Here is a 19,932-nt window from a genome sequence, read left to right as displayed (position 1 = left end):
ATGTTTGGGATCTCGTGGTCTGGACCTTCCTTAGTCTCAGTAGTCTGTATAAATGTTTGGGATCTCGTGGTCTGGACCTTCCTTAGTCTCAGTAGTCTGTATAAATGTTTGGGATCTCGTGGTCTGGACCTTCCTTAGTCTCAGTAATCTGTATAAATGTTTGGGATCTCGTGGTCTGGACCTTCCTTAGTCTCAGTAGTCTGTATAAATGTTTGGGAGGCTGTCAAAGATATTAAACGACCGCCTTGACAGCATTTATTTAATTTTAGACATTTATATAACTCAAAAACCTCTGTACGTTTTATATCATTATTACTTTATTGTGTACATGTATTGGATGAGTTCAGCGAACATCTGTAATGATATATATTTTTGCACCTTTTAGTCAGGATATGTATATCTGTATGTCCTGATTACCTATAATAGGGGTTATTTGATATAGTACTTTAAGCATTAATGTCATTTTTTTTTAATTTTATCGGGGTATGAAAAAAAAAACATGTTTGCAAACTGTACGGATTCTCACAAAAGTTTGCAAACATTTTTTTTCATACCCCGATAAAATTAAAAAATAGTGACATCAATGCTTATAATTAATTTTATACTCTATTTGATAAAATGAAGTATGTTTAAATGTAACATTATAGTGGTTTTTCAAAAGATAACGTCGGGGTTTCGCGCCATTCTCTGATTTTTTTTTCATAGTGGTATGCAAATAAAATATTGGCCAATCAGAAAGCCAGATTTGGTATGAAAACAAAGAAAAATTAATTATATGTATATATCACAAATATATTTCTAACTTTAGGAAAACACAGGTTTCAATATTTTTCATGTCGATATTTTGAAAACGTGATAATGCATAGTTACAAAAAGAGGTATGCATATATATATTATCAATATTATCTACTTTTTTTTTTACATTAAATTTATAAATATACATGTACATATTGTATCTCAATTATATCGGCATGATATCACATTCAAATATTACTTTGTGTCATATCTCTGCGCGATTCGTGATGCGGTAATCGTTAGGGTCGAATATTCGGAATTATAAGGTGTGTCTATCTGTAGAATTCCGTTTCAATGAATACATTGTACAGGTAAACTGGAGGTAGACACATGCACATTTGTACATCACGTGTACATCCACCCACACACATTCCAAAACCATGAAATATTTATGTATCGGACACCTACATAACTCCGTTTATTTAAAAAAGTTTCACCTTACCGACAACATATCACCAGCGTTTGTTTGTTTTCCACCATGGTTCTATATATAGCCGTAATAGATTTAAAAGTACCCGTAAATACTAGCCCTACAAGTCCTCTCAAGGCCGCACGGAGAAGCTTTTACTGGAACTCTCTAGAAGTACCATTCCAGAATACCAACAGAGACATATATATAGGACGGCGGTGAAACAATTTTCGTCGCTCAAATTTAATATCACGACTTTGAAGTTCTGACACAAAAATAGCTAAACGTGTTGAGAATATTAGATAATTTTAACAATTGTCATCCACATTATTAGAATAACTACGGTAATGGACTTTGATCAGATCATTGAAAGATTACCTACATATATATAGCCCATTATTCACACAGAAAAGCACGCCTTTAGGCTACATGTCCAGAGAATTAATCATATACATATTTATGTAATGGATTAAGTCCCCAAAATACAGTGTACGAATTAATTTACTTACATTTAAAATGTAGTCAATACGTAATAAGGGTTAGAAAGCAGGAGGCAAATCACATTTTTGATGAAGTCGGATACTGAATCTCATAGTCTTGCCATGGACTTAACTTTTGAATAGATTGCGATAGTACCAGTTTAAAAGTTATAAATTGTAAACAAGTATTTCCAGCAACATGTTACAACAGAATCAAACTCTGAAAACGTGGTATACGTACAACGCTCGGACACAAGGAAGAAATAGTTTTAAACGTTTTCTAGTCGCAAGGAGTTGCCCGTAACATGTTTTGTTTGATGTGATTGTAGATATGTATGTTGTACAGGATGTTTAGCCTTCCTGTGCTTCAAGAGGAAATAAAAACATGATCACATTTGCCTACAATAAAAGTGTCAACTAATTATTGTGTACAGGATAATTAATGGCTTGGCCAGTCATTCAAAGTACACGTACATGTAAGGCATGCGCATGAATTTGAATTCTTCAACACAGCTTGTTTTGTTTTTTTATTTAATTTGATATTACTACATTTGAAAACAATTTAAGAATTACCATTGCCATTTCACATGGTAGAGTTTTACATATAACTAAATGTCTAAACGAGACACGTGTGTGTAATATTTTACATTTCCTTCAGCTCTACTTTATCTGCGTTTCCACAGATTCTAAACCCATCCGGTATACTAGTTACTATACCTGCAGTAACTCTGGATTCCACAGCAACCTGAAATGGAAACAGGACCATGGGATCAATGAATAATAATAATAAAACAAGAGGCCCATGGGCCTTAACGGTCATCTCAAAATCATTTCAACAAATTATAACAGGAGGAAGGGAAAACAAATATTTGGTGAAATAGAAACCGAATCAACGGTGTTGGACAGAATCACTATACAGAATCTTTTCTCATTCCCAAAAGGATGTTTGATATTTGGCAAAAATTTATCGATGCTTTTATGACTACTAGCTTTTCCAAAACAAAATCCTGATCTTCTACTTTGGGCCCCACGTCGCCTGCTCCAGGGGGACCATATCTAGAGCCATCGTCTATACAAAATCTATTCTCCTTCCCTCAAGGATATTTCTGAGAAAATTTGGTTAAAATGCAACGAGAGCTTTCTGATAAGTAGTGTTTTAACCAATAACCTCGTTTCCCCCTATTGGGCCCGCCCCTCCTACCCCAGGGAGTAGAGCCATCATTTATACAGTATCTGTTCACATTCCCCAAAAGATGTTTCTGACCAAATTTTGTCAAAATCCAATAAGAACTTTATAACTAGTAGCGTTTTGAAGGAGTTTTCGTCTATATCCCCTATTAGGCCCCGCCCCTCCTGCCCCTGGAGAGTCAGAATAACAATTTATACAAAATATGTTCCCCTTCCAATAAAGATATTTTAGACCAAATCTGGTTCATTCGAAATGATAAGTAGCATTTGAAGGAATTTTCCTCTATTTCCCCTATTGGGCCTCGCCCCTCCTGCCCCAGGGGCATCAGAGCCATCATTTATACAAAATCTGTTCACATCCTCCCCAAGATGTTTCTGACCAAATTTGGTCAAAATCCAATGAGAACTTTTTGACTAATAGCGTTTTAAAAACTTACCAGAATTTCCCCTATAGAGCCCCTTCCCTGAGGCTCCAGTGGGGTCAGAGTCACCATTTATACCAAATCTAATCCCCTAATCCTAAGGATGCTTCTGGCCAAATTTGGTTAAAAACTTAAAATCCGTTGAGAACTTTTTGACTAGTAGCGATTTAAAGGAAAAGTTTACGCACGGCGCACGGCACGCGACGACGGACGGTGCATGATGACAATAGAGGTGACACTCCGGGTCAGATGATTTAACTGGGCCGTTTTCGATTATACGGTTTGACTTGTTGGACCTTGTTGTTCGTTTATTAATTAAAGACGGACCTGGTGATTTTACATTGTTTTCAGACGAGCCTTGGCAAAGCCCTCACAGGCCTGTATCAAAAACTGCAGGTCTTCAGGATTTAAACTTGAAATATTAATTTAACCAACGGTCGAAACGGTTGTTCCGAATAAACGAAAACGGCCCTGGTGTATTTGCAACCGACCTAAATCTCGGTGATAGATCTGTGTAAATAATTTAATTGTTCACGACTAGGTTTACAATTGTTCACGACTAGGTTTACAATTTTAAACAGACTATCAAACCGGATATCAATATTCAGAAAAAAATACGACTAATATGTTATCTCTAAAATAGATAATATTTTGAAAACAAATCACCTTATTTTAAATGAAGGTCAGTAAGAAAACATTTAGTATAGAAAATCGTCTGTCGTAAATTAATATCAGTTATTTCATTTAAATGGATGGACGTCAACATCCTCGATACTCCAGGGGCTACTATCACTGTTGTTATATAACGTCAGTGATAGTAATTCCTGGAGTATCGAGGATGGGACGTTAATTAATGAAGGTGTTTTCCTTTGCGGCATAATTAAAGTGCTGGATTATTTTTTCATAGAGTTGTCTCCCTGTACATGTAAATGTTATCTGTAGCCACTTGGGTGCACGGTATGAAATAATTCTATCTAAATATATAAGAATTAGAATATTGCACAAGTTAAATGGGATATTGTTTATGACCGAAATTTATGCTCTCGGACCGACCGATATTAAGTGAGAAATAAACTCTATCACAGCTAATGACAGTTTCCACACAAGAAATAATACCTTACCAGTCATCTGACTAATGGCACCATACAGTAGAACAAAACAATAAAGTTGTTTGATATCACTCTCTATTCAAATTACTTGAAAGTTTTATCTATTTCCTTATTTTTGAAAATGCAGGTTTAAATAGAGGTTACACAACGAGTGGTTGTTGGATATGGAATTTATTCCACACGAGTGAGTTATTTTTTAAAAGTTACAAAAGACAAATAGGAGCACTGCGCACCGTGCGTCAGTAGCCTCCTGACTGGCATCGAGTCCAATAGATCAGTGGTCCAGATAGTTTATCATTTGACTCTTGCCAATATTATTGGAAGTTTAGGTAATTTTAAGTAGGTTTCTATATACATTAAGGATAATTTAAAAGGGAAGTTAAGATATTTTCAGGTGTTATCACCGACCACATAAGTTTATTATCTGGTGGTAATGTAGTATTAATACTACAATATACCAGTTTATGATTTATTAGAGTTGACAGTAGCGGTATTAGAATATAACATAAACTCTTATACTATCCGGTTGATTATCACGGTTATTTGTCATCCTAATTAATATACTGTAGTGAAGGATCTGAGTAGTATCTTGAATCGCTAAAGGTCTTTGTACATATACATGTAGATATTTCTTGTTGTAAGTACTTTGTACTTCATGTTATTATTAGATGTTCCATTATTGGGTTCGAACTCCATGTGTGATAGTTTATGATTTCTGGTGTGTATGAAGGGAAAGTGATATTGTGAACTTCTGAATTGTTATGTTATTTATTTGTTACGTTGCATTCTGTTTTCAATATAACATTTATACTTTGAAAGAACGCCTTTGTTATTCAGTTCTGGTTACAATCACTGACATGGGCGCATGATATAACGAAATATTTATGTAACAATTGGCTTAAGTCGTCTGTGACTACAGTTTCGCTATATTGGCGAAAGAATCCAGCGGAGCAGGATGGGGAAAACGTTACATTGGTAGCAGCAGTGGGAAAGTTATATCATTGGTGAATATTTGTATGTCTTACTGTTATCAGTAAGAAAGGTTATTGTCAGTGTCTTTTGGTACAAGTCTAGAAGAAGACGGTTGTCAGTGTTATTATTAACACTCTTTGGAGGCGTACATATCCAATTATACATCACAGACAGAAGCTACCATGGTGGACCCTAACACAACTTCAAATATTCCAGAAGAGGATAGCGATGTTACCCTTGCTGCGAATATCGGACCCGATGCCGATAGGACGTTATTCCCACAGACAGCAACTTTCGTGGATGGGACACCAAGTGGAGCGATACAGCTCCGCCTTCCCTCACAGGAGAGCGGACTAGGAACTGTCAGTGACGACAGAACACAAGCTATGAGGGGACTTGAAAGAGAAAACGAAAGTCTTCGCCATGAGCTGCGGTTATTACATACAGCAATGGACGACCTCAGAAATGATATGGAAAACAGCGACCGGATTTCGGTACGAGGCAGTCTCTGGAGACACAACGAACTGGAACTTATAGGCAGGCGTTGAGTGGGTAAGATCAATGTGGACCCCGAGGTGACTCTGGAAGTCGATCCCGGACGCGGGATGTGAGGACTATAGAGCGGGACAGATATGACTCTATAAAGGACTATAGAGTCGACTAATTTGGGGGGCTGGGGGCTTTGTGGGCGCAGGGTCAGGTGTCAGTTCACGAGTTAGACGGAGCTCTGCTCATACATGCTCATCTAAAGAGTTATGGTGTGGGTTGAATTTCCCCTTTGTAAATCCACCAGTGTCCCTGATCCTTGAGCATGCTCATGTGTTGAGATTGTGTCTTGTTTGTGAAGCAGATTGTCGCGGGAAAAGACAAAGTTTTTTAAAACAGCAAGGATTGACGCCCGGATTACTGTATTTTTGTCATATTACGTTTGATTTTGTTAATACGTTTTTGTTGGCTTTGACACATAAAATACTATCTGCTATAGATTATGACCGATAAGGGAATATACAATCCTTAGACTTCTATTATTCAACTGACATCCTATAAAGGTCATGTATCATTAGTCTGGTTATAGTAACTTTCTAGAATATTAATCATGTAATATACAAATATAGTGGCGCTCTTATCCATTGTTGGTTATAAGTAGAAGTAGTCTAGAATGATTATTTCCAGATACGTTGACTGTGTTGTTATTGGTTGATTTACCTGTTATTTATTTTAGTTAAGCTATTTCTAGAAGTAGGAAGGTTCTCCAATTTGTCGTGATTATTAGGGTTTAGCTATATAATAGCTCCAGTGTGCCTCAAGTGTCATTTATTCAGACCTGTAGAATGAGTTTAACTCTGTGTAATGAGACTATGTCAAGATATTGTACGATGTGCCAGTATTAAGGTTCTATTAGGTCGTTGATGAAGCTATTGTGGACTTTTGTATGTGTGGATTGTTACAACACTTTGTGGTGGATTGATTCATATATGCCTGGATACGTTTAACATACATCATTCTTGTGGATCATATCATTGTCCATGTGAGATTGTTGATTATGTGTTAATTTGATAAACCTAGGGAAGGATCAAGGATTTATATCCAGGAGCAGATTCAACCATACACGATAAAGTTAACACTGTCTAATCGATCGTTAATGATAACGCTCTCTGTTACACCACCAATTACTTTTAGATATTGTTAAATCCATCACACGGGATAATTAGTGTTAGTTAGTATAATGGATAATTCGCTCGCGGCTTTGAATTTAGCTGCTGGTTTGCTCATTTCTGTTATTCTGTTACGATGTAACCATGGAATTGGTGCTCCCCGGGGCCTCGTGTCCGAGATCGGATTAGAGTTTTACATATTGTGCAAATCTAACTTTTTGAATCTTTAATGATAAGAGGAAAGAATTTCAAAATATGTGTTTCTTTTAAACTTGGATGTTATACATTTTTGAAACCAACAGCTAAGATATCTGTTCGCATGTCTACTTATGGCAGGTATAATACAGTTTGATTAAAGCGTCCTATTCCCTGAATGTTGCCTTAGAGTGCAATTGTTGAGTAAGAAGGTATTTTTACTGTTATTGGAGGTAAAACATTTAGGCCTTACTCTATCAAAACCTAAGTTTGCGAGGAAAGACTGAAATTTGGAACTGATAATTATACAGATATGTTATTGGACAATGGCAAATTTGTTTTTTAGAGCATGAGATAGATATAGAGGGAAAGCAGCTCAGCCTCAGATAATTCCAAAGATATGAAAAATGATAACTTTGATTACAATGAAATGAAAACTTAAGACTTAATATGGAAAATCAGAAAAGACAGTTTAATGGAGAAAAAAGAAATAGAGCAAAAGAAATGAAGACGAGGGTGAAGAGTAAAAAGGAAGATTGACTAAAGCAGGAATTTAACAAGAACAAAGAATGGACGATTGGAAAGAGATCAGATGTGAGTATGAGCTCTAGTTAGAAAAGCAGACTACGAAGAAAATTTCAATGCTAGAAAACAAGATATACTTAGAATTAAAGAATTAGAGTTAGCTTTCTTCAGGTACAATTCCAAGTTTATCCAACTTCTTAGGGTGTTTACATCGGAAACAGATGTTTTGATGTCAGTAGAAACTCATTAGGTTATACACCAGTTCCTCCTTTTCAAGTAGAAAAGATATTGTGAGATCATGTAATTGTTTCTGCATTTTGAGAAAATAGCTGATAGTATGACATGGCCTGAAGATAAGCTTACAATTACAAGTGTCTTGATTGGTAAAGCTAGAGACATTTATTCTTCTTTATCTGTAGATGACATTTCAAATTACCACGTAGTCAAGAAAGCTATTTTGAAAGCTTATGAGTTAGTTCCTGAGGCTTACCGCCAGAAATTTCGAAACTCGAGAAAGAGAGATGAACAAACTCATGTAGAATTTGCCAGAGAAAAAGAACAATTATTTAATAGGTGGTGTGATTCTAAAGAAATTGATGAGGATTTCGGTAAATTGAGGCAATTATTGTTGATAGAGGAGTTTAAACGTTGTGTCAAACATAAACATAAAAAACTCATTTAGATGAGAGAAAAGTTGAAACAACTCAGTGAAGCAGCTACAATGGCTGATGATTACGCTCTCACTCACAAAGACTCATTTGTTAAAAAACAGTTCTCAAGACAAAAACAGTACCACAGGTACTAGTAAATTTGGTCAGCCTAGGAACCCAACCTTTAGTGGCCCTTCTAATGACAAACCAAAATTAGGTGATAAGACTAGCCTGATTCTAAAGCAGATCATAGGCAGGTGTGGGGGTCTCCTTCTGGTCCTGTTTGTAATTACTGCAAGAAAGTAGGACATATTATGTCTGAATGTTATTCTCTCCAGCGTAAGGAGCAAAGGCGTAAACAGTCAGTTCCTTCTGTGTTAGCTATGTCAAAGCCTAGTCAGAAACTTAGTGATATTGTGGAAGATTCTAAAGTGTCTGTTGAGATTAAGAGCTCAGAGTCTGATAGTGTCTTGGAGAAGTACTCTCCCTTCATTTCTGAAGGTTTTGTTTCACTTACTAGTGATATCACCAACTTGAAACCTGTGAAGATTTTGAGAGATACTGGGGCTTCTCATTCTTTAATATTAGATGGTGTAGTGCCTTTGTCTGAGGAGACCTCATCTGGTAGTAGTGTTTTGCTTCAAGGTGTAGAGTTAGGTTTTGTTAATGTGCCTCTCCATTGTGTTTATTTAAAGTCAGACTTGGTTACTGGGTCTGTCACCATTGGTGTTAGACCGGAACTTCCCATAGAGGGCGTGTCGCTCATTTTAGGCAATGACTTGGCTGGAGAGAAAGTTAGGGTAGATCCCTTAGTGTCCAGTATTCCAGATAAAACAGGTGATGCTGATACTATTCAACAGGAATTTCCTGGTATTTTCCCTTCTTGTGCTGTAACTCGTTCAATGAGTAAGAAGGTTTCTGATGTTGCAGTAGTTGAGGATCATTATAGTCCAGGGTTAGGTGACACTTTCTTGGCTCATGATATAGAGGATATCGGGAGCAAGTGTGATCTTTTGAGCAATCCTGTAGACTTTGATAGTGATGGAGTTGTTCCTAACAAGGGTACTTCTTTGTCTGACATGATGAGTAAATCATCTTTGTCTAGAGAGGAGCTTATAGTAGAACAGGAAAAAGATCCTGAAATCTCCTTATTGTGTAATCGGGCTTTGAGTGAGGAAGAGGCTGAGAAAGTCCCGGTTTGTTACTTCCGTCGGTCAGGTGTGTTGATGCGCAAGTGGCGTCCCCCTGATGTGTCTCCCGAAGAAGACTGGAAGGTTGTCAATCAAATAGTTGTCCCACCGAGGTATAGGCAAGATATTCTGAGTTTGTCTCATGACGTACCTATGGCAGGACATTTAGGTGTGACCAAGACTTATAACAGAATCCTAGATCACTTCTTTTGGCCCAAGTTGAAACGGGATGTGGCTGATTTTTGTAGGTCTTATCATACTTGTCAGGTGGTAGGGAAACCTAATCAGAAAATCCCTGTGGCATTTGTTAAAAACAGTTCTCAAGACAAAAACAGTACCACAGGTACTAGTAAATTTGGTCAGCCTAGGAACCCAAACCTTTAGTGGCCCTTCTAATGACAAACCAAAATTAGGTGATAAGACTAAGCCTGATTCTAAAGCAGATCATAGGGCAGGTGTGGGGTCTCCTTCTGGTCCTGTTTGTAATTACTGCAAGAAAGTAGGACATATTATGTCTGAATGTTATTCTCTCCAGCGTAAGGAGCAAAGGCGTAAACAGTCAGTTCCTTCTGTGTTAGCTATGTCAAAGCCTAGTCAGAAACTTAGTGATATTGTGGAAGATTCTAAAGTGTCTGTTGAGATTAAGAGCTCAGAGTCTGATAGTGTCTTGGAGAAGTACTCTCCCTTCATTTCTGAAGGTTTTGTTTCACTTACTAGTGATATCACCAACTTGAAACCTGTGAAGATTTTGAGAGATACTGGGGCTTCTCATTCTTTAATATTAGATGGTGTAGTGCCTTTGTCTGAGGAGACCTCATCTGGTAGTAGTGTTTTGCTTCAAGGTGTAGAGTTAGGTTTTGTTAATGTGCCTCTCCATTGTGTTTATTTAAAGTCAGACTTGGTTACTGGGCCTGTCACCATTGGTGTTAGACCGGAACTTCCCATAGAGGGCGTGTCGCTCATTTTAGGCAATGACTTGGCTGGAGAGAAAGTTAGGGTAGATCCCTTAGTGTCCAGTATTCCAGATAAAACAGGTGATGCTGAGACTATTCAACAGGAATTTCCTGGTATTTTCCCTTCTTGTGCTGTAACTCGTTCAATGAGTAAGAAGGTTTCTGATGTTGCAGTAGTTGAGGATCATTATAGTCCAGGGTTAGGTGACACTTTCTTGGCTCATGATATAGAGGATATCGGGAGCAAGTGTGATCTTTTGAGCAATCCTGTAGACTTTGATAGTGATGGAGTTGTTCCTAACAAGGGTACTTCTTTGTCTGACATGATGAGTAAATCATCTTTGTCTAGAGAGGAGCTTATAGTAGAACAGGAAAAAGATCCTGAAATCTCCTTATTGTGTAATCGGGCTTTGAGTGAGGAAGAGGCTGAGAAAGTCCCAGTTTGTTACTTCCGTAAGTCAGGTGTGTTGATGCGCAAGTGGCGCCCCCCTGATGTGTCTCCCGAAGAAGACTGGAAGGTTGTCAATCAAATAGTTGTCCCACCGAGGTATAGGCAAGATATTCTGAGTTTGTCTCATGACGTACCTATGGCAGGGCATTTAGGTGTGACCAAGACTTATAACAGGATCTTAGATCACTTCTTTTGGCCCAAGTTGAAACGGGATGTGGCTGATTTTTGTAGGTCTTGTCATACTTGTCAGGTGGTAGGGAAACCTAATCAGAAAATCCCTGTGGCACCTTTGCACCCCATTCCAGCATTTGAGGAACCATTTAGTAGAGTCATTATAGACTGTGTAGGTCCTCTACCCAAAACTAAGTCTGGGAATGAGTATCTTTTAACTATTATGTGTGCTTCCACACGCTTTCCTGAAGCCATTCCACTCAGAAAATATAAAGGCCCCTAACATAGTCAAGGCTTTGGTTAAATTCTTTACTTTGGTTGGTCTTCCAAAAGCTGTCCAGTCGGACCAAGGTTCAAATTTCATGTCTGGTATTTTTCAACAAGTCATGTACCAGCTCCAGATCAAGCAGTATAAGTCTAGTGCTTATCATCCAGAGTCTCAGGGTGCTTTAGAACGTTTTCATCAGACATTGAAGAATATGATGAGATCTTATTGTTTTGAAAACAAAAGAGATTGGGACGAAGGTATACACATGTTGTTGTTTGGCGTTAGAGAATCTGTACAAGAATCTCTTGGCTTCAGTCCTTTTGAACTTGTGTTTGGACACACTGTACGTGGTCCTTTGAAAATTTTGAAAGACAAAATTTTGGACGAAGATTCTAAAGTGAATCTCTTAGAGTATGTGTGTAATTTTTTAAGCAAAGGTTGACAAGGGCATGTGAACTGGCAAAAGAAATTTGTCCGTTGCTCAAACCAAAATGAAAGCATGGTATGATAAAGATTGCCCCGTACAAGAAGTTTTGGTCCAGGTGACAAAATTTTTGGCTCCATTACCAATACCGAGTAAGCCTTTGCAAGCTAGATATTTTGGACCTTATGTTGTTGAGAAAAAGGTCGATGATGTTAATACTATTGTACAAACTCCAGGGAGCGCAAGAAAACTCAATTATGTCATGTTTAATATGCTTAAGAAATATGTAGATAGAGAAGAGAGCAAGACCTCTCAACCTATTGCTACTTTGGCCTCTGTACCATCACAAAGTGAAGAAGTACAGCTGATATTTGTAAATTAAGACTTAGATGGTGGGTGTACAAGATGTAGGTTCAGAATGTGGTGTTAGGTTACGGAACTCAGATGTGCTCGCGAACTTGGACAAGAAACTGTGTCATCTATCCGAAGAGGAACGCAATGAACTGAAAGATTTGATACTATGAGTTTAAACATTTGTTTCCGGATACACTAAGGCAAAACAGATGCTATCTATCACGACGTGGATGTGAGGGCGGATGCGCCACCTGTTCAAGCAACATCCTTACCGTGTCAATCCTTTGAAAGAAGAACATTTAAAGAAAGAAATTCAATATCATGTTGGACTATGAAATTATTGAAACCAAGCAAAAGTGAATGAAGCTCTCAATGTGATCTTGTACCAAAGCCAGACAAGACAAACCGAGATTGTATTGACTTCAGAAAAGTAAACTCAGTAAAACAGAATCTTATCCCAATTCCAAGGATTGAACTCGTGTATTGACAAAGTTGGCAAAGCCATAAGAACGTAAAGCAAGTTTGACCAGTTGAAAGGATATTGGGCTAGGTGCCATTAACAGAAAGAGCTAAAAAGAATGTGTCGGCAATTGTTAACCTCACAGGTTTGTACCAGTACAAAGTTACTGCCGTTTGGTAAAAAGAAATGCCCCTGCAAACATTTCAACGTCCTTCTAAACAGCGGTGATATCAGACCTGGAAGGCTGTGATGGATACATCGATGACGTCATCAAACTATCACGACACGTGGGAAGACCATCTACGCGGTGATTCGAGAAGTCTTCGAAAGACTCACTACCCATGAAAATTGAATGTATAAACTATTGAAATGTTAAATTTTGACCATGCAACTATTGAATTTTTTAGGTCATTTTGTAGGACCGGGGCATGGTTAAACCTGTTCAGCCCAAAGTAGAATCAATTATTAGAGTTTTCCAACACCTGGAAGAAAGAGAGCTGATGAGATTTCTTGGTATGGCTGGATATTTGCAGAAAAGAATATTGTCAAATTTTCATCTGTTATAGCAGCCCACTTACTGCTTTGTTAAAGAAAAATGTCAAATTTGTCTGGGCAGACGAATGTAAGTATGCCTTTGAGAATTTGAAAGCCATACTATCAAACTCACCAGTTCTGACTGCTCCAGATTTTAATAAACAGTTTAAACTGTTTGTTGACGCCAGCGATTGTAGGTGTTTGGTGCTGTTTTGATGCAAGAAGGTTCTGAACAAATTGATCATCCAATTTGTTATTTCTCGAAAAAGTTTGGACAAACACCAGAGAAATTATTCCACCATTGAGAAAAAATGTTTAGCGTGTGATTTTTGCCCTTGAAACCAATTTGATGTCTATCTCTGCACTACAGTTGTGCCTGTGTTGGTCTTTCACCGACCACAACCCTTTGACATTTCATTGGGAAATGAAAAGACAAAACTCACAAAGAATTCTCAGGTGGAGTTTGACTTTTGCAAGAGTACATATCTTGACATCCAAACATAATCAAAAGGGAAAGACAATAAATCTGGCTGATGCTTTATCAAGGATTTTAATATGACTTGATATGTCCAAGACAAGGTTTCCTTTTCAAGAAAACTTTCTTTTCCTTAAGGAGGGGTGTGGTATGTAATGACACTAAATACACGTAGTTATGAGATACAGGGAGATAACTCCTATAGCTTTATTATCAATACATCCTATAAAGGTCATATCATTAATCTAGGTTATAGAACTTTCTAGAATATTATCATGTAATAAACAAATATGTTTGTAAACATGTTGATTATTAAGTAGAGATCAAGAATGATCTATTTCCAGAAAGTTGTGTGTTTTATTGGTTTACTGTTTTTAGTTAGATATTATCCTAGAAGTAAGAGTTTCTCCAATATTCTTGAATTAGGGTTTAGCTATATATTACTCCAGCCTGTCCAAGGCTAATCAGATAGCAATTATCAAGATATAAGATTCTATTGGGAGAGGCTATTGTGACTTTATCTGTGGATTAATACAACACTTTGTGTGGAATTACTTCATATTGCCTGGAACTGTTACAAATCATCTGGTGGACAATTCATTTTCCTTGTGGATTTGTGATTATTGTTAATTTGAAACCTGGAAGGATCAATGGATTATACCAGTACATTCACATACAGATAAGTAACACTTTAAATCATCGTATTACACTTGTACCACACCAATTACTTTAGACTGTATATATATTGTATATATAATTAAATTGTGTTTTGAATTAGCTGGATACGTTCATGTGCCCTGCCCAATGTGGATTCCAGAAAGACTTTTCGTCATTGACATACTTGGAGGGCAATTGAAGGTTTAGGTTGGAATCCTTTGTAATCAGCCAATGTACCTGCCCTGAGATGTTCCAAGATGATACCCAGAAGAGCCGCTGGTGGAGTACCTGAGTACCAAAGTGGTTTTTGTATACTTGTTGACTGGGACTGGTAAAAGATTGTCCTGATTGTCTCAACTGGGTCCGGTGAAGATAATTACGGACAAAGGATACGGGAAGATGGAGATGGACCTGGCAGTCATTAAAAGTCTTTCATCAAAATGTACGAATTAGTTACATTCAAACATAATAATAATAACGGGATAATGATATTCTAAATAAAATGACGTGAGCGAGAGGGTGAAAAAGATGGAATTCGGATACAATGTAGTCTAAAATATTATCCGATGACATACATGATGTCACATACATTTATTTATAAACCCATTTTCTCTTGTCCATTCGCAGAATGCTGGAGAGGTGTGATATTTGCGGTGCCACCTACACAGTCCATCAAAGATTGGTACAGCACGTGCGTAACGCTCATGGATCCAGAACGTCTTAACCCTACACAGGATGCTCGTGTACATACGCAAAGAGTAGGTCCAGTCATTTATCGTCACATATCAGGAGAGTACACAGAGTGTAACAAACGTCCACAAGGAAATAACCATCACCCTCCTATACAGTATCTATGTCACATCCTCCTAGTCCGAAGGTACCAGAATTTAGTGTGCGGGCAGCCCTGCCAGTCGATGAATTATATGGTTTTGATATCCCTTCACCAGTCTGGAAGAACCATTATTTGGACCTCTCATACCTGTCCGGGAGGATGATGCGAGACCTGCCCTAACACCGTCAGCTCCAAGGAATGCACAGACAGAGCCAATGACTGATTCAAGTGTTGCTGATCAGATAACTGCCCCTACACCATCTGACTCAAGTGTTGTTAAAGAGGATCAGCGACCTGCCCCTACACCATCCGGGCCGGTATTCATTAAGATTCTAAATTTTTATTCTAAGAATTTTTTAATTCTTAAATATTATACTTAGCCAAGAAAAATATCTTAAAAGTAATTCATATATATTTTTAGTTCATTTCTTAGCTAAAATAATTTTGATTATTAAATTATTTTAAAAGTATCATTTTTTTAATTCAAGCGCGTTGCTACGGAAAAATTGGGAATTTCCAGACTATATTTAGATTTTGCCGCTCTTCAGAAGCAGAATGTAGAAATCTTTAAATCATGTATGACAAAAACAAACGAGAAAAAAACCTGACTGGACAGCAGACGAGTGCTTATTACTTTCTACTTGTGTAAATGAAAAAAGCAAATCATTAGAGGGAATCTAGGACCTAGCCTTACATTTTCTATGAAGAAGTCCTGTTGGCAGGGCATCACAGATCGACTAAACGCTTCGATGTTCGTCACTCGAACGACGGAGGAAGTCGAAAAGAAGTGGCACAATATTCTTTCGACAGCAAAGGCTGAGATATCAATATACAGGAAGGAGACACTTGCAACTGGTAATGATCGGGTATTACACGAAATCAACCCCTCCCTCACCATTCGTTTAACTTTCATTGAAATTAACGATAGAAAAATGCGATGGTTTGTTTGTTTGTTTGTTTGATTAATTAACGTCCTATTAACAGCTATGGTCATGTAAGGACGGCCTCCCATGTATGCGGTGTGTTGCGTGTATGTTGTGCCAGGTGAATGTTTTGGGAGACTGTGGTATATTCTTGTTGTGTCTTCTTTTATAGTGGAACTATTGTCCTTTTTATAGTGCTATATCACTGAAGCATGCCGCCGAAGACACCAAGCAACACACCCCACCCGGTCACATTATACTGACAACGGGCAAACCAGTCGTCCCACTCCCTGTTTGCTAAGCGCTAAGCAGGAGCAGAAACTACCACTTTTATAGACTTTGGTGTGTCTCGGCCAGGGGGACAGAACCCAGAGCCTTCCTCACAGGGGCGAACGCTCAACTCAAGGCCAAAAGTGAGGCGGTGCCAAGGAAGGCATTAGGAAAGACAAAGTCAGTTAGGAAGAAGAGAAAAGATAAGATCCTAAATTTAGTCGCCTTTTACGATCATGCAATAGGGGCAGCAGGTACAATTCTAACGCCCTACCTGCAGGGCCGTACAGTGTAGTGTTATGTATGACACTAAATACATGTAGTTATTAGATAAGGGAGATAACTCCTATAGCTATATTATCAATACATCCTATAAAGTTCATATAATTAATTTAGGTTATAGAACTTTCTAGAATAATATCATGTATAAACAAATATGTTTGTAAACATGTTGATTATAAGTAGGGATCTAGAATGATCTATTTCCAGAAAGTTCTGTGTGTTTATTTCTAGAAGTAGAAGGTTCTCCAATATTCTTGAATTAGGGTTTAGCTATATATACTCGTGCTGCCCAAGGTTAATCAGAACTATAATGAGACCTGTAATTAGACATATCAAGAATTGTACAGCGCCATAGGATTATTACAACGCATTGTGTGGATTTATTCATATTGCCTGGGACTTTACAAATTATCTGTGGACATTCATTTTCCTCGTGGAGTTGTGAATATTGTTAATTAGGAACCTGGAAGGATTAAGGATTATACCAGGACATTCGCATACAGATAAGTGACACTTTAAATCATCGTACTACTCTTGTACCACCACCGATTACTTTAGATATTGTAAACCATCTCTGTATAATATTGTATAAGCTGCTGGTTTCTCATTTCTGTTCTTCCAATCTGATTAAAATACAGATCCTTATACTTATAACCACTCCGTTATAAAAAGGATCAGACAACATCCCATAGGGGGTCACGTCCAGATGACCTTTATACCACGTGGTCCTCATAAAATCAATTGAAAACGATACTTCGTCCCAGTATACATATACAATTAGCTTCATTGTGCTCTTTGGGCGAGATGACTCCGTAAACCAAAATAATTCTGGCAGTTTTTTCAAACTATTTCGTCCCTGTATACATATACAATTAGCTTCATTGTGCTCTTTGGGCGAGATGACTCCGTAAACCAAAATAATTCTGGTAGTTTTTTCAAACTATTTCGTCCCTGAAATTCACTCTCAAAATTTTGCAAGTAGCAATTTGATTAGCCATTTCCAAAGGTCATCTGGACATGACCCCTAATGGGATTATCTCAGGTCCTCTTATCAAACGTAGTGATAAGGATCTGTATTTTAATCAGATTGCTGTTATTCTTTCTTGTAACAGTAGTACCGTGTACAATTTGATTTGATTACTGTGTACGGATTTGGGGGAATGTGTTCAATTTTGAGAACAAATAAGAGACACTGTATAGTCTTTTTTTCATTTCTTTAGTTTTAAATTCATATTCGACGAAGAATATGATGATTCAGCAAAATCCTGTGAGCTGAATAAGCTAGCAGACGACAAATAACAAAATGAAACTGGCAAACGACCAGTTTTCACCGGGTACCAATTCTCGCCATCGCATGTGTACACAGACGAATTTTGTGACATTTGTTTTGTGGAAATCGGCATGGTAGTGTCTTCTTTCAGAAGGCTTTATTGACTAAATTTGCGCGGAAACCGTACAGATAAAGATACGATGGCGAGACTATTTACTTTCAATAAAGCGTCTATAATGTTTATTTCATGATCACATGTGCGTTTAAGTCGCAAGTCACTCGTTATTTTCCGAGAGTTCACTGTACTGAGGGCATGAGTAATGACTTCCGGCAAAATCATTTACATATGAAAACAAACAGCTTGGTGCAAATTAGATCACATTATCGTGTTCACAAGGTTAAATAATTATTATTGCAAAGGGATATGACTCCGTTATTAAGTTCGAATCGAATCAGGCCGATTTTTGAACTCATCCCGAGATCTTTCCAATTTTAGTCTGAATACAAAATTTACATGAAGTGCATATTGACTCAAGTTTTTGTTTGTTTGTTTGATTAATTAACGTCCTATTAACAGCTATGGTCATGCAAGGACGGCCTCCCATGTATGCGGTGTGTTGCGTGTATGTTGTGCGAGGTGCGTGTTTTGGGAGACTGCGGTATATTCATGTTATGACTTCTTGTATAGTGGAACTGTTGCCCTTTTTAAAGTGCTATATCACTGAAGCATGCCGCCGAAGACACCAAGCAACACACCCCACCCGGTCACATTATACTGACAACGGGCGAACCAGTCGTCCCACTCCCTGTATGCTGAGCGCTAAGCAGGAGTAGAAACTACCACTTTTATAGACTTTGGTCTGTCTCGGCCAGGGGACAGAACCCAGAGCCTTCCTCACAGGGGCGAACGCTCAACTCAAGGCCAAAAGTGAGGCGGTGCCAAGGGAGGCATTAGGAAACATAAAGTCAGTTAGGAAGAATAGAAAAGATCAGATCCTAAATTTAGTCGCCTTTTACGATCATGCAATAGGGGCAGCAGGTACAATTCTAACGCCCTCAAGTTATCATGTTCACAATGTCTATAATGATTATTTGTGCAAAGGGCAATAACTCCGTAGTTACAGTTGCATCACGCTGATTTTCGAACTCGTCAGAGCTTTCTAATGTTAGTCTACGTACAAAGTTTCATTAAGCTAGGTTTATATTTACTCAAGTTATCGCGTTTACAAAGACCATCGCAATAGGTCACCATGACCTATAGTCAGGTGACCTAATAATAAAACAAAAAAACACTCAATTAGTATTATTGTCGACTTTTCAGCTCTTTTGATAGTCCTGGACACTGCTAGTTTTGGCTGATCATCATCTTTGTCTCATTCTAATCTTCATTCAGAAATGAATTAGTATACTCCTAGTTATAAACATTTGTGATATTGTTTGAATGATGTCACTGAAACTGAAAGCACAAACATTTTACATATAACTCATGATAACTTGTTTCCAAATGAAGTTATCATGTCCTGTATCTAAAACCAGGGAAAATATTGCTTTTGTCCTGTCTGTCTGTCTGTGAGAAACTGTAGCAGATCAAACCTAGATATTAAAATTTGTATTGTTTATAGTCAGCCCTTTTATTTTGACACCTTGACCTTTGAGTTGTGTTTGACCTTCTGTAAAAAAAAATCCACTCAAGGCAATATGTCTCTTAATTTATAAAATACCTGGTAGACACTTAATATTTGACAATAACTTAAAATTAAACACATATCCTATCGCAAATCAAATTAGTTTTATACATTGCTTTAAATGTAAGATTGTCATTTAAGGTGGATCGATACAGTTAGGCCTAAAAAATTCCCCTCGTTTGATTTTCTTTAAAATTTGCTTTCTGAAAGATTGGTTGATAAGGCTTAAAAAATATGTATGTTTCAGGTACCCCTACCTACCCTAGTTTTTACTTCCGATCCTAGCTATTTTATCACACTTTTTCAAAACCAAAATGTTGTGTATGAAGTTTTC

This window comes from Argopecten irradians, chromosome 10 (assembly GCF_041381155.1).
Source record: "Argopecten irradians isolate NY chromosome 10, Ai_NY, whole genome shotgun sequence".
Classification (NCBI taxonomy): domain Eukaryota; kingdom Metazoa; phylum Mollusca; class Bivalvia; order Pectinida; family Pectinidae; genus Argopecten; species Argopecten irradians.
This window is presented reverse-complemented; position numbering follows the sequence as displayed.